Genomic DNA, 11,250 nt, shown 5'->3' on the forward strand with positions numbered 1-11,250 from the left:
TGGCATCACAACACCAAACTTAATCCTTGCTTGTCCCCAAGCAAGTTCTGAATTATTGAGAAGAAAGAATGAAACAGAAAGTAAATTCATTAGCCATATCAGTAAGTAATTGACATTGATTAATGGGGTGTTCATGCAGAAAGTTGTTGCAGCATCACTTTATTGTTTCTTAGGTAAGAATGTCACTTTTTATGTTTCCACTAAAACACTGCTATGGCCTCTTGTTATTCACATATCCTTGGCAAGTTTCTTTTCTTTGTTTTTCTTTTCCTTTGAGCTTATTTGCTCCTTGTTGCTCAGTGTCATGTGTTGCACAAGCCTTTGGCATTTTCTTTTTCTTATCAGTGCACTACACATATCCACTACAGGCATTTTAGTTCACATTTCTTCTTGAGACATTGGTGCCCAGCACCTCTTTGTGTGACTAAATGTTTTGTATTTAGGTTGCTCTTGATAATGGACTTTTGGTTGATAATCCCGGGTTAGTTAACCCAAGTTACCAAGTGTTGAAACACTCCTCAGAACCTATTCATCCAAGCATATCCTTAATACATTAACACCACAGGCATTTGTCTCAGAAGTTCAAACCATTGGTGCCTAGCTTATTTTCTCAATTTTTTGCTTTTTGGTTGCCCTTTTTCAGTGGCTTTTTCTTCTTCTTTTTCTTTCTTTTTCATGGCCAAAGACATTTATTCATCAAGATCCATAGACAGCATCCTAATTTCCACTAAAAGTGACAATTCTAACTTTATTTCTTAGTGAGCTGACTATTCAATCAAACATGCATACCACCACTTAATCTTATTTGATTTCTTACCAAATGGAATTGAGTTACTTTTGTTCAAACATTTCTTTTATTTTATGGAAACAGAACAAGTCATGGCAAGCATTTGTTTAAGAAGATGAAGTTATCCAGACACTTAGACTATCACTTATTTGAAAATTAAACAAACAGACAATCAAAAACTGCAATGACTCAAACTTAAAGCAGGGGTGCATGCAAACTTCAAATATCAGCAATTCAAAGTACAAGCAATTAAGTGACAATACAACCTTTTAGCATCTTCTTTGTTGTTCATCATCCTTCCTAGCCTTGGTGTTCTCTTTGATGATGATGTATATTCCTTCCATGAGATTGATTGTCTTCCTGCAAAGCTATTAGAAGTTGCTTGTTCCCCAAGCACTTTGAGAATTGGTTAGCATGCATGGATGTTTGTAGGCCTCTGAACTTAGATTGGTGTGTGAACACGAAACTTAGTTCCTTGCCATATGCAGCAATTGGGATCATATGCAGAAAACCTCATGTGCTTTTATTAAGAAAATAACTATGAACTAGAAAAAGAAACTATGAACTAGAAATTAAACTATTGTTTAAGTAGTTTCCCTGATTGGTTGGAGCTAGTGACTAGTCATGCTGAGGTAGAAATGTGCTTTTAATGAAGTCTTTGGTGGAACACCAAACTTAGAATCTCACATTCACCCTTGAATTGTTTTGGTGTGCAACACCAAACTTAGCTCCTTGCAATACAGATAAATCTACTTAACTCTTTTATTGGAATAACTAGAAAAGAAAAACTACCTTTGGTTGGGTTGCCTCCCAACAAGCGCTTCTTTAACGTCATTAGCTTGACATGCTGTTCCTGACTTTCTTCCTCTTCCTCCAGTTTGTTAAGAGGAATGACTTCAAGTGGATAAAGGAGCTAGTTAGTGCCCCTTGTTGTGAATGCTTCTTTCCAGCAAGCTTTCCCTTGTGATTGGCTTGAGTGAACTTGCTTGTTGGCTCAGGAGTTGGATTATTCTTCGACCTTCTCTTCTTCATGGATATGGTCCTTTGTTTCTCGGTCACAATCCTCATTTTGGTGCTTGTTTCTACTGCCTTCACATCCTTGATCTCAGAACTTGGTTGTTGTTGGACAGTTGGAGTATCCTGTTCATCAAAAGCTTCCTGAATTTGTGGTTCAATGAACCCTTCCTCTTTGCAACTCTCTGTGTCATTGGAGTGTGATCTCCCTTGATTGACTTTCTCCCTTTCTTGTTCTTCTGATTCCTCCCTTGGGTTTGCCATGGTATCACTAGAAGAATTGTGGGTAGGGATTTGCTTTGATAGATATCCAATTTGTGCTTCTAGCTTTTGAATGGCAGCACCTTGATTTTGTAAGTTGGATATCATTTCTTCCTTAAAGCCTTTCAAATCGGCCACATCTCTGCCCATAGTTGCAAGCATTCCTTCTATCCTGTTTAATTGATCTTGAAATTGTTGGTTCGGATTGGGTTGATGAGGTTGATTATCTTGGCTGTGATATGGTGGTTGGGAGTATGTGTTTTGTGTGGGCTGATAGAGTCTTTGGTTGGAGTGTTGGTAGTGGTATGACTCTTGTGTGTAGTGGAATGAGTCTTGTGGATAATGAAATGAATTGTATGAATTTGAGAAGGAATTTTGTGCTGAGAAATGCTCAAGTGATGAAGAATTTGGATATGTAAAACTAGGAGGTGAGGTTGGATAATTCAGAGGTGATGGCTCTTGATGAATGGGGTGTGAATAAGTGAAATCTCTTTGGTTTTGATCTTCCCAGCCACAACTTGAGTAGTGATCAAATTCACCAAAACATGGACCATTTTGTGGCTCTGGGAAGTACCCCGTTTCCTGTTCCTGATACTCCCACCCACCATGAGCATAATAACATGAATCATTCTGTGGTGGTGGAGAGTTTCTCATGAATTTTGATTGACCAAAAGATGATGGATACTCCTTTCTTTTTTGCAATGTGCTCAGTCTCAAACAATACTCATCCAAAGATAGTGGAAATCCCATAGTGAGGCAATATCACAAACAGCTAGTGGTTAGTATGCTAACAAGTGAATAAGCAAAGAAAACAAATTAAAATTTGCAGAAATTAGCAGTAATAAACTGAAACAAAAACTATTAACAAAAGAAAAGAAAAATTGCTCAATCTAGTTAACTTCCAATTGGAGAATTGTCAATCGAAAACCAATCCCCGGCAACGGCGCCATAAACTTGATGCGCATAAACTTGTTATGCTACGATTTAGGAAATTGCACGATCGGCAAAATTCCTTCCGGCAAGTGCACCGGTTATCGTCAAGTAAAAACTCACAATAGAGTGAGGTCGAATCCCACAAGGATTGGTTGAGTGAGCAATTCGGATTAGAAGTGTGTTCTAGTTGAGCGGAATCAAGATTTAGATGAGAGTTGCGGAATGTAAAATTGGCAGGAAAAGTAAATGACAAGAAATTGAAATGGCGGAATCTTAAATTGCATGAATTAAAGAGCAGAAGCTAAATTGCTGAAATTAAAAGGGAATGGGGGTGATTGCATGAATTGAGTTGCAGAATGTAAAGAGAAAGTGGAAATCAGAAATGGGGAATTCATTGGGTGTTAGGAGATATTGAGATCTCCGAATCAAAACATGTATATCTTTTCCTCAACCAATGCATTCATTGAATTTTGCTTGGCAATCTTATATGATTGGATCCCAATCCCTTGGCTCACCAATTCTCTCTAACAACAAACAAATTCCCAATCCCTTGGTTTAAATGTTCATAAGAAGAGATGATGCTCGATCACTGATTATACCACACAGTTTCATGAACCACAATTTGGTAGGATTACATGTCACAATATCCATCCAAACCCCAATCCAATTCACTGTGAGAAAGCTTCTCTAGCATGAATCCTCCATTCCTTTCCCAAGGTTCCGAAGGATTCCAATTATGGGTAGTTTCTTTCCCAAGACAACTACCCAATGGAATTAGATCGAGAAGCTTTCTAACAAAATTCAAGAGAAAAGATTGAAGAAGAAGATAAACTATTATTGATTCATTGAATTACAATAGAGCTCCCTAACCCAATGAAAGGGGGTTTAGTGAGTCATAGCTCGGAATTCAATTACAAAGAAATGAAAACTAGCTAAATGCAAAAGTAAAAGTTCCAAAAGTCCCCTCAGGGGCTGGATTCCCCTTCAATCCCCCCTCTCAAATGCAGAAACTAAGGCCTTTAAATAGGCTCCCTAAATTACAAAATGAAAATGAAATTCAAAGCAAATTACAATCAAATGAAAATAAACTATTCTAGATGATTCTTGTGGCCTTGATTTGGTGTTGTTGATGGGCCTTGCTTGCTTGAAGGGTAGAGTGACATAATTGATCCAAAAAGGATAATGATCCATTAAACTACACTCAAACGTTGCACCCCCTTTCTTGAGTCGTGACTTTGTTCTCTTGTCAACCTTGCCATTTTGATGCCAAATATAGACTATTATACCTCGTTGGAAAGCTATGGATGTCAGCTTTCTAACGCAACTGGAAGCACCTCAATTGGATCTCTACAACTCGAGTTATACTCCATGGAAGGTGAAGAGGTCAGCTGGCCTGATTGCATGTTGGTACTATGCTCTTCTATGCACATTACGGGGCTGTTTTCTCCCTCAATTTTTAGTATCCACCATGCATGCCATATATGCTTGGAAAGCTCTAGATGTCTTCTTTCCAATGCATTTTGAATCACCTCATTTGGAGTTTTGTAGCTCAAGTTATTTATGTTTGAAGAAGGCACGGTCAAGCTGTTCCATATAACACGTTTAAGCTCCAGTTTAAGGTTAAACTGGAGCTTAAACGTGGAAATAGAGAAAGCCATCTGGGAGGTCGAACACGTTTAAGCTCCAGTTTAAGGTTAAACTGGAGCTTAAACGTGGAAGCTGAGAAAGGTAGCCCTGGAGGTGTCGAACACGTTTAAGCTCCAGTTTAAGGTTAAACTGGAGCTTAAACGTGGAAATGGAGAGAGCAACCCTGGAGGAGAAAACTTGGTCGAACACGTTTAAGCTCCAGTTTAAGGTTAAACTGGAGCTTAAACGTGGAAATGGCTCCCTGGTTCACTTCCCATTTCTGGCGTTTAACCTCCAGTTTAAGGTTAAACTGGAGGTTAAACGTGGAAATGCTTCCTGAGTGGCATCCTTATTCTGGCGTTTAACCTCCAGTTTAAGGTTAAACTGGAGGTTAAACGTGGAAATGCTTCTTTGGTGAGACTTTCATTCTGGCGTTTAACCTCCAGTTTAAGGTTAAACTGGAGGTTAAACTTCAGTTTCAGCATTTCTTAGCCTTCATGATTCTGGCGTTTAAGCTCCAGTTTAAGCTTAAACTGGAACTTAAACTCCACATGTGATATTCAAGCTTCCTTTATTGATTTTGTTGCTTCCTTGCCTAGCCTCTTCTTTCCTGAAATCATCCAAACAATTGCATCAAAGTCTTGCAAAATTTCATGAGAATTCTTCCATTCATAGCATTCAAGGAATATAACTAAAAACTCATGGAATTTGCATCAAAATCTTCATGTTGAATGATTTAAGACAAGCATGACTATTTGGCCCAAAATGATTACTTAAGGCTCAAGAAAATGCATAAAACAACTAAAAATAAAAGAAAAAGGCTAGTGAAACTAGCCTAAGATGCCTTGGCATCAGTGCCTATGGTACAGGGTATTAAGAATTTACCAGGATCCTGTTTCTTTTGAGGTAATTTCTGCCTATCCAATGCATTCAGTTCATAGGTGAGCAAGGAAGGTTCATCTTCCCAAGTCTCATTACCAAATAATTTGCCATTCAGCTTCATGATTGCAACAAGGTACTTAGCAACTTTCTCTTCAGTAATGTCTTCATCCTCTTCAGAGGAAGAATACTCATCAGAGCTCATGAAGGGCAGAAGCAGGTTGAATGGAACCTCTATGGTCTCTGTATGAGCCTCAGATTCCTTCAGGTCCTCATTGAGGAACCCTCTGGTGTTCAGAGGACGTCCCATGAGGTCTTCCTCATTGGGATTCACGTCCCCCTACTCCCTTGTAGGTTCGGCCACACCAAGTAAGGTTATGGCCTTGCACTCTCTTTTTGGATTCTCTTCTGTATTGCTTGGGAGAGTACTAGGAGGAGTTTCAGTGACTCTTTTACTCAGCTGGCCCACTTGTGCCTCCAAATTTCTAATGGAGGACCTTGTTTCATTCATGAAACTTAGAGTGACTTTAGATAGATCAGAGACTATATTTGCTAAGCTAGATGGATTCTGCTCAGAATTCTCTGTCGGTTGTTGAGATGATGATGATGAAAAAGGCTTGCTATTGCCAAACCTGTTTCTTCCACCATTATTAAAGCCTTGTTGAGGCTTTTGTTGATCCTTCCATGAGAAATTTGAATGATTTCTCCATGAGGGATTATAGGTGTTTTGATGAGCGGATAATTTATACGCTTTTTGGCATTGTTTTTAGTATGCTTTTAGTAGGATCTAGTTACTTTTAGGGATGTTTTCATTAGTTTTTATGTTAATTTCATATTTCTGGACTTTACTTTGAGTTTTTGTGTTTTTCTGTGATTTCAGGTATTTTCTGGCTGAAATTGAGGGACTTGAGCAAAAATCAGATTCAGAGGTTGAAGAAGGACTGCTGATGCTGTTGGATTCTGACCTCCCTGCATTCAAAGTGTATTTTATGGAGCTAAAAAACTCTAAATGGCACGCTTCCAATTGAGTTGGAAAGTAGACATCCAGGGCTTTCCAGCAATGTATAATAGTCCATACTTTGGCCAAGAATAGACGACGCAAACTGGCGTTCAACGCCAGCTTTCTGCCCAAATCTGGCGTCCAGCACCAGAAAAGGAGCCAAAACCAGAGTTGAACGCCCAAACTGGCACAAAAGCTGGCGTTCAACTCCAAGGAGGATCTCTACACGTGCAACACTCAAAGCTCAGCCCAAGCACACACCAAGTGGGCCCCGGAAGTGGATTTATGCACCAATTACTTACTTCTGTAAACCCTAGTAGCTAGTTTATTATAAATAGGACATTTCACTATTGTATTTGACATCTTTGAACCATCTTTGAATCCTGGATCGTATTTTGAACCATCTCGGCCATGCTTGGACCTTTCACTTATGTAATTTTAACGGTAGAATTTCTACACTCCATAGATTAAGGTGTGGAGCTCTGCTGTTCCTCAAAGATTAATGCAAAGTACTACTGTTTTCTATTCAATTCATCTTATTTCGCTTCCAAGATATTCATTCGTACTTCAACCTGAATGTGATGAACTTGATAATCATCATCATTCCCTATGAACGCGTTCCTGACAACCACTTCCGTTCTACATTAGATTGAATGAGTATCTCTTAGATCTCTTAATCAGAATCTTCGTGGTATAAGCTAGAATGATGGCGGCATTCAAGAGAATCCGGAAGGTCTAAACCTTGTCTGTGGTATTCTGAGTAGGATTCAATGATTGAATGACTGTGACGAGCTTCAAACTCGCGATTGCCGGGCGTAGTGACAGACGCAAAAGGATAGTAAATCCTATTCCAACATGATCGAGAACCGACAGATGAATAGCCGTGCCGTGACAGGGTGCGTTGACCATTTTCACTGAGAGGATAAGATGAAACCATTGACAAGGGTGATGCCTCCAGACGATTAGCCGTGCCGTGACAGGGCATTTGGATCATTTTCCCGAGAGAAGACCGAAAGTAGCCACTGACAATGGTGATGTTTCACATAAATCCAGCCATGGAAAGGAGTAAGACTGATTGGATGAAGATAGCAGGAAAGCAGAGGTTCAGAGGAACGAAAGCATCTCTATTCGCTTATCTGAAATTCTCACCAATGAATTACATAAGTATTTCTATCCCTCTTTTATTATTTAATTTCGAAAACTCCATCACTATTTTATATCCACCTGACTGAGATTTACAAGGTGACCATAGCTTGCTTCATACCAACAATCTCCGTGGGATTCGACCCTTACTCACGTAAGGTATTACTTGGACGACCTAGTGCACTTGCTGGTTAGTTGTGCGAAGTTGTGAACCATGGTATTGGCATCATGTTTTTGGTGCCATTACCAGGGAAAGAAAGAGCGATGAATTTTACATAATTAAAGTGTAATCACAATTTATGTGCACCAAGTTTTTGGCGCCGTTGCCGGGGATTGTTTGAGTTTTCGGCAAGCTTTTGGTCCGGTAACATCAGTGCCAAGTTTGATCCGGCAACAGCACCAAGTTTTTGGTGCCGTTGCCGGGATTGTTCGAGTTTGGACAACTGACGGTTCATCCTGTTGCTCAGATTAGGTAATTTTCTTGTTGTTTTAATTTCAAAAATTTTTCAAAAACCTTTCAAAATTTTCTCCTTTGTTTTCGAAAAAATTTTTAAAATAAAAATGTTTTCAAAAATATATTTTTCTTCAGAATTTTTAAGAATGAATTCTAGTGTTTCATGAAGCATGTTGAAGCCTGAACGACTGTAGGGTATGTTAGGCTTGTAATGTCTGAGTCACATACTAAAGCTTGGCTGGCTATTAAGCCATGCCTGACCCTTTGATTGGAGCTTTAGAGCATAAGATTCCTGGAATTCATATTAAAAATTTTGGAATCCTTATTTTTCTTTTTCAAAATGATTTTCGAAAAAAATTAAAAGAAAATACAAAAAAAATCATAAAATCATAAAAATCAAAAATATTTTTGTGTTCTTGTTTGGGTCTTGAGTCATGTTATAAGTTTGGTGTCAATTGCATGTGCATCTTGCATTTTTCGAAAAAAATCATACATTCATAGTGTTCCTCATGATCTTCAAGTTGTTCTTGGTAAGTCTTCTTGTTTGATCTTTGCATTTGCATGTTTTGTGTCTTTTCTTGTTTTTCATATGCATTCTTGAATTCTTAGTGTCTAAGCATTAAAGAATTCTAAGTTTGGTGTCTTGCATGTTTTCCTTGCATTAAAAATTTTTCAAAAATATGTTCTTGGTGTTCATCTTAACATTCATAGTGTTCTTGGTGTTCATCTTGACATTCATAGCATTCTTGCATGCATCACATGTTTCGATCTAAAATTATCATGCATTGCATCATTTTTCATGTTTTTCTCTCTCTTCATAAAAAATTCAAAAATAAAAAAAAATATCTTTCCCTTTTTTCTCTCATCAAATTTGAAAATTTGTATTGACTTTTTCAAAAATTTTTAAAATCAAGTTGTTTCTTATGAGTCAAATCAAATTTTCAATTTGAAATTCTTATCTTTTTCAAAAATCAAATCTTTTTCAAATTTCTTAGTTATTTTCGAAAATTCCATAAATATTTTTCAAAAATCTTTTTCTTATTTTTATATCAAATTTTCGAAAATAACATAATCAATTAATGTTTTGATTCAAAAATTTCAAGTTTGTTACTTGCTTGTTAAGAAAGATTCAAACTTTAAGTTCTAGAATCATATCTTATGATTTCTTGTGAATCAAGTCATTAATTGTGATTTTAAAAATCAAATCTTTTTTTTTAAATTAATTTCAATCATATCTTCTCAAAAATATCTTCTTATCTTTTTTAAAAAAAAAATTTGATTTCAAAATATCTTTTCTAACTTCCTAACTTCTCATCTTTTCAAAATTTGTTTCAACTAACTAACTAACTCTTTGTTTGTTTCCTATCTTTTTCAAAACTACCTAACTAACTTTCTCTCTCTAATTTTCGAAAATATCTTCCCCCTTTTTCAAAATTTCTTTTTAATTAACTAATTATTTTAAATTCTTATTTTAATTTTCGAAAATTACTAACATTTTTCAAAAACCATTTTCAAAAATTACTAACTCTTTTTCAAAAATAATTTTCGAAAATTCACCTTCTTCCTCATCTCCTTCTATTTATTTATCTACTAACATCTCCTCATCTCACATCTCTGTTATCCTTACCCTTGCGTTTGGATTCTTCATTCTTCTTCACCCCTATTCCTTTTCTTCTTCTTCTACTAACAATAAAGAACCTCTTTACTGTGACATAGAGGATTCCTCTTCTTTTCTTTTTCTCTTCTCTTTCTTATGAGCAGGGACAGAGAAAAAGGCATTCTTGTTGAAGCTGATCCAGAACCTGAAAGGACTCTGAAGAGGAAACTAAGAGAAGCTAAATTACAACAATCTAGAGACAACTTGATTGAAAATTTCGAACAAGTAAAGGAGATGGCAGCCGAACCCAACAACAATAATGCAAGGAGGATGCTTGGTGACTTTACTGCACCTAATTCCAATTTACATGGAAGAAGCATCTCCATTCCTGCCATTGGAGCAAACAACTTTGAGCTGCAACCTCAATTAGTTTCTCTGATGCAGTAGAACTGCAAGTTTCATGGACTTCCATCTGAAGATCCTTTTCAGTTCTTAACGAATTCTTGCAGATCTGTGATACTGTTAAGACTAATGGAGTAGATCCTGAAGTCTACAGGCTCATGCTTTTCCCATTTGCTGTAAGAGACAGAGCTAGAATATGGTTGGACTCTCAACCTAAGGATAGCCTGAACTCTTGGGATAAGCTGGTCAAGGCTTTCCTAGCCAAGTTCTTTCCTCCTCAAAAGCTGAGCAAGCTTAGAGTGGATGTTCAGACCTTCAGACAGAAAGAAGGTGAATCCCTCTATGAAGCTTGGGAGAGATACAAAGGACTGACCAAAAAGTGTCCTACTGACATGCTTTCAGAATGGACCATCCTGGATATATTCTATGATGGCTTATCTGAGCTATCAAAGATGTCACTGGACACTTCTGCAGGTGGATCCATTCACCTAAAGAAAATGCCTGCAGAAGCTCAAGAATTCATTGACATGGTTGCTAATAACCAGTTCATGTACACTTCTGAGAGGAATCCTGTGAGTAATGGGACGCCTATGAAGAAGGGAGTTCTTGAGATTGATACTCTGAATGCCATATTGGCTCAGAATAAAATATTGACTCAGCAAGTCAATATGATCTCTCAGAGTCTGAATGGAATGCAAGCTGCATCCAATAGTACTCAAGGGGCTTCTTATGCAGAAGAAGCTTATGATCCTGAGAACCCTGCAATAGCAGAGGTGAATTACTTAGGTGAACCTTATGGAAACACCTATAACTCATCATGGAGAAATCATCCAAATTTCTTATGGAAGGATCAAAAGCCTCAACAAGGCTTTAATAATGGTGGAAGAAACAGGTTTAGCAATAGCAAGTCTTTTCCATCATCCACTCAGCAACAGACAGAGAATTCTGAGCAGAATCCATCTAGCTTAGCAAACTTAGTCTCTGATCTATCTAAGGCCACTGTGAGTTTCATGAATGAAACAAGGTCTTCCATTAGAAATTTGGAAGCACAAGTGGGCCAGCTGAGTAAAAGAATCACTGAAATCCCTCCTAGTACTCTCCCAAGCAATACAAAAGAGAATCCAAAAGGAGAGTGCAAGGCCATTGACATAAGC

The 11,250-nt window shown here is 37.6% G+C and overlaps 1 non-coding gene across 1 annotated transcript; it reads right to left on the reverse strand.

The window, feature by feature from the left end:
• Positions 1–10,386: 10,386 nt before the first annotated feature.
• LOC112788688 (small nucleolar RNA R71) lies at positions 10,387–10,494 on the reverse strand. Its single transcript, XR_003196043.1, has one exon. It is a non-coding gene; the product is annotated as a small nucleolar RNA R71 (small nucleolar RNA).
• Positions 10,495–11,250: the final 756 nt, after the last annotated feature.

The sequence above is a fragment of the Arachis hypogaea genome, chromosome 20 (genome assembly GCF_003086295.3).
Source record: "Arachis hypogaea cultivar Tifrunner chromosome 20, arahy.Tifrunner.gnm2.J5K5, whole genome shotgun sequence".
Classification (NCBI taxonomy): Eukaryota; Viridiplantae; Streptophyta; class Magnoliopsida; order Fabales; family Fabaceae; genus Arachis; species Arachis hypogaea.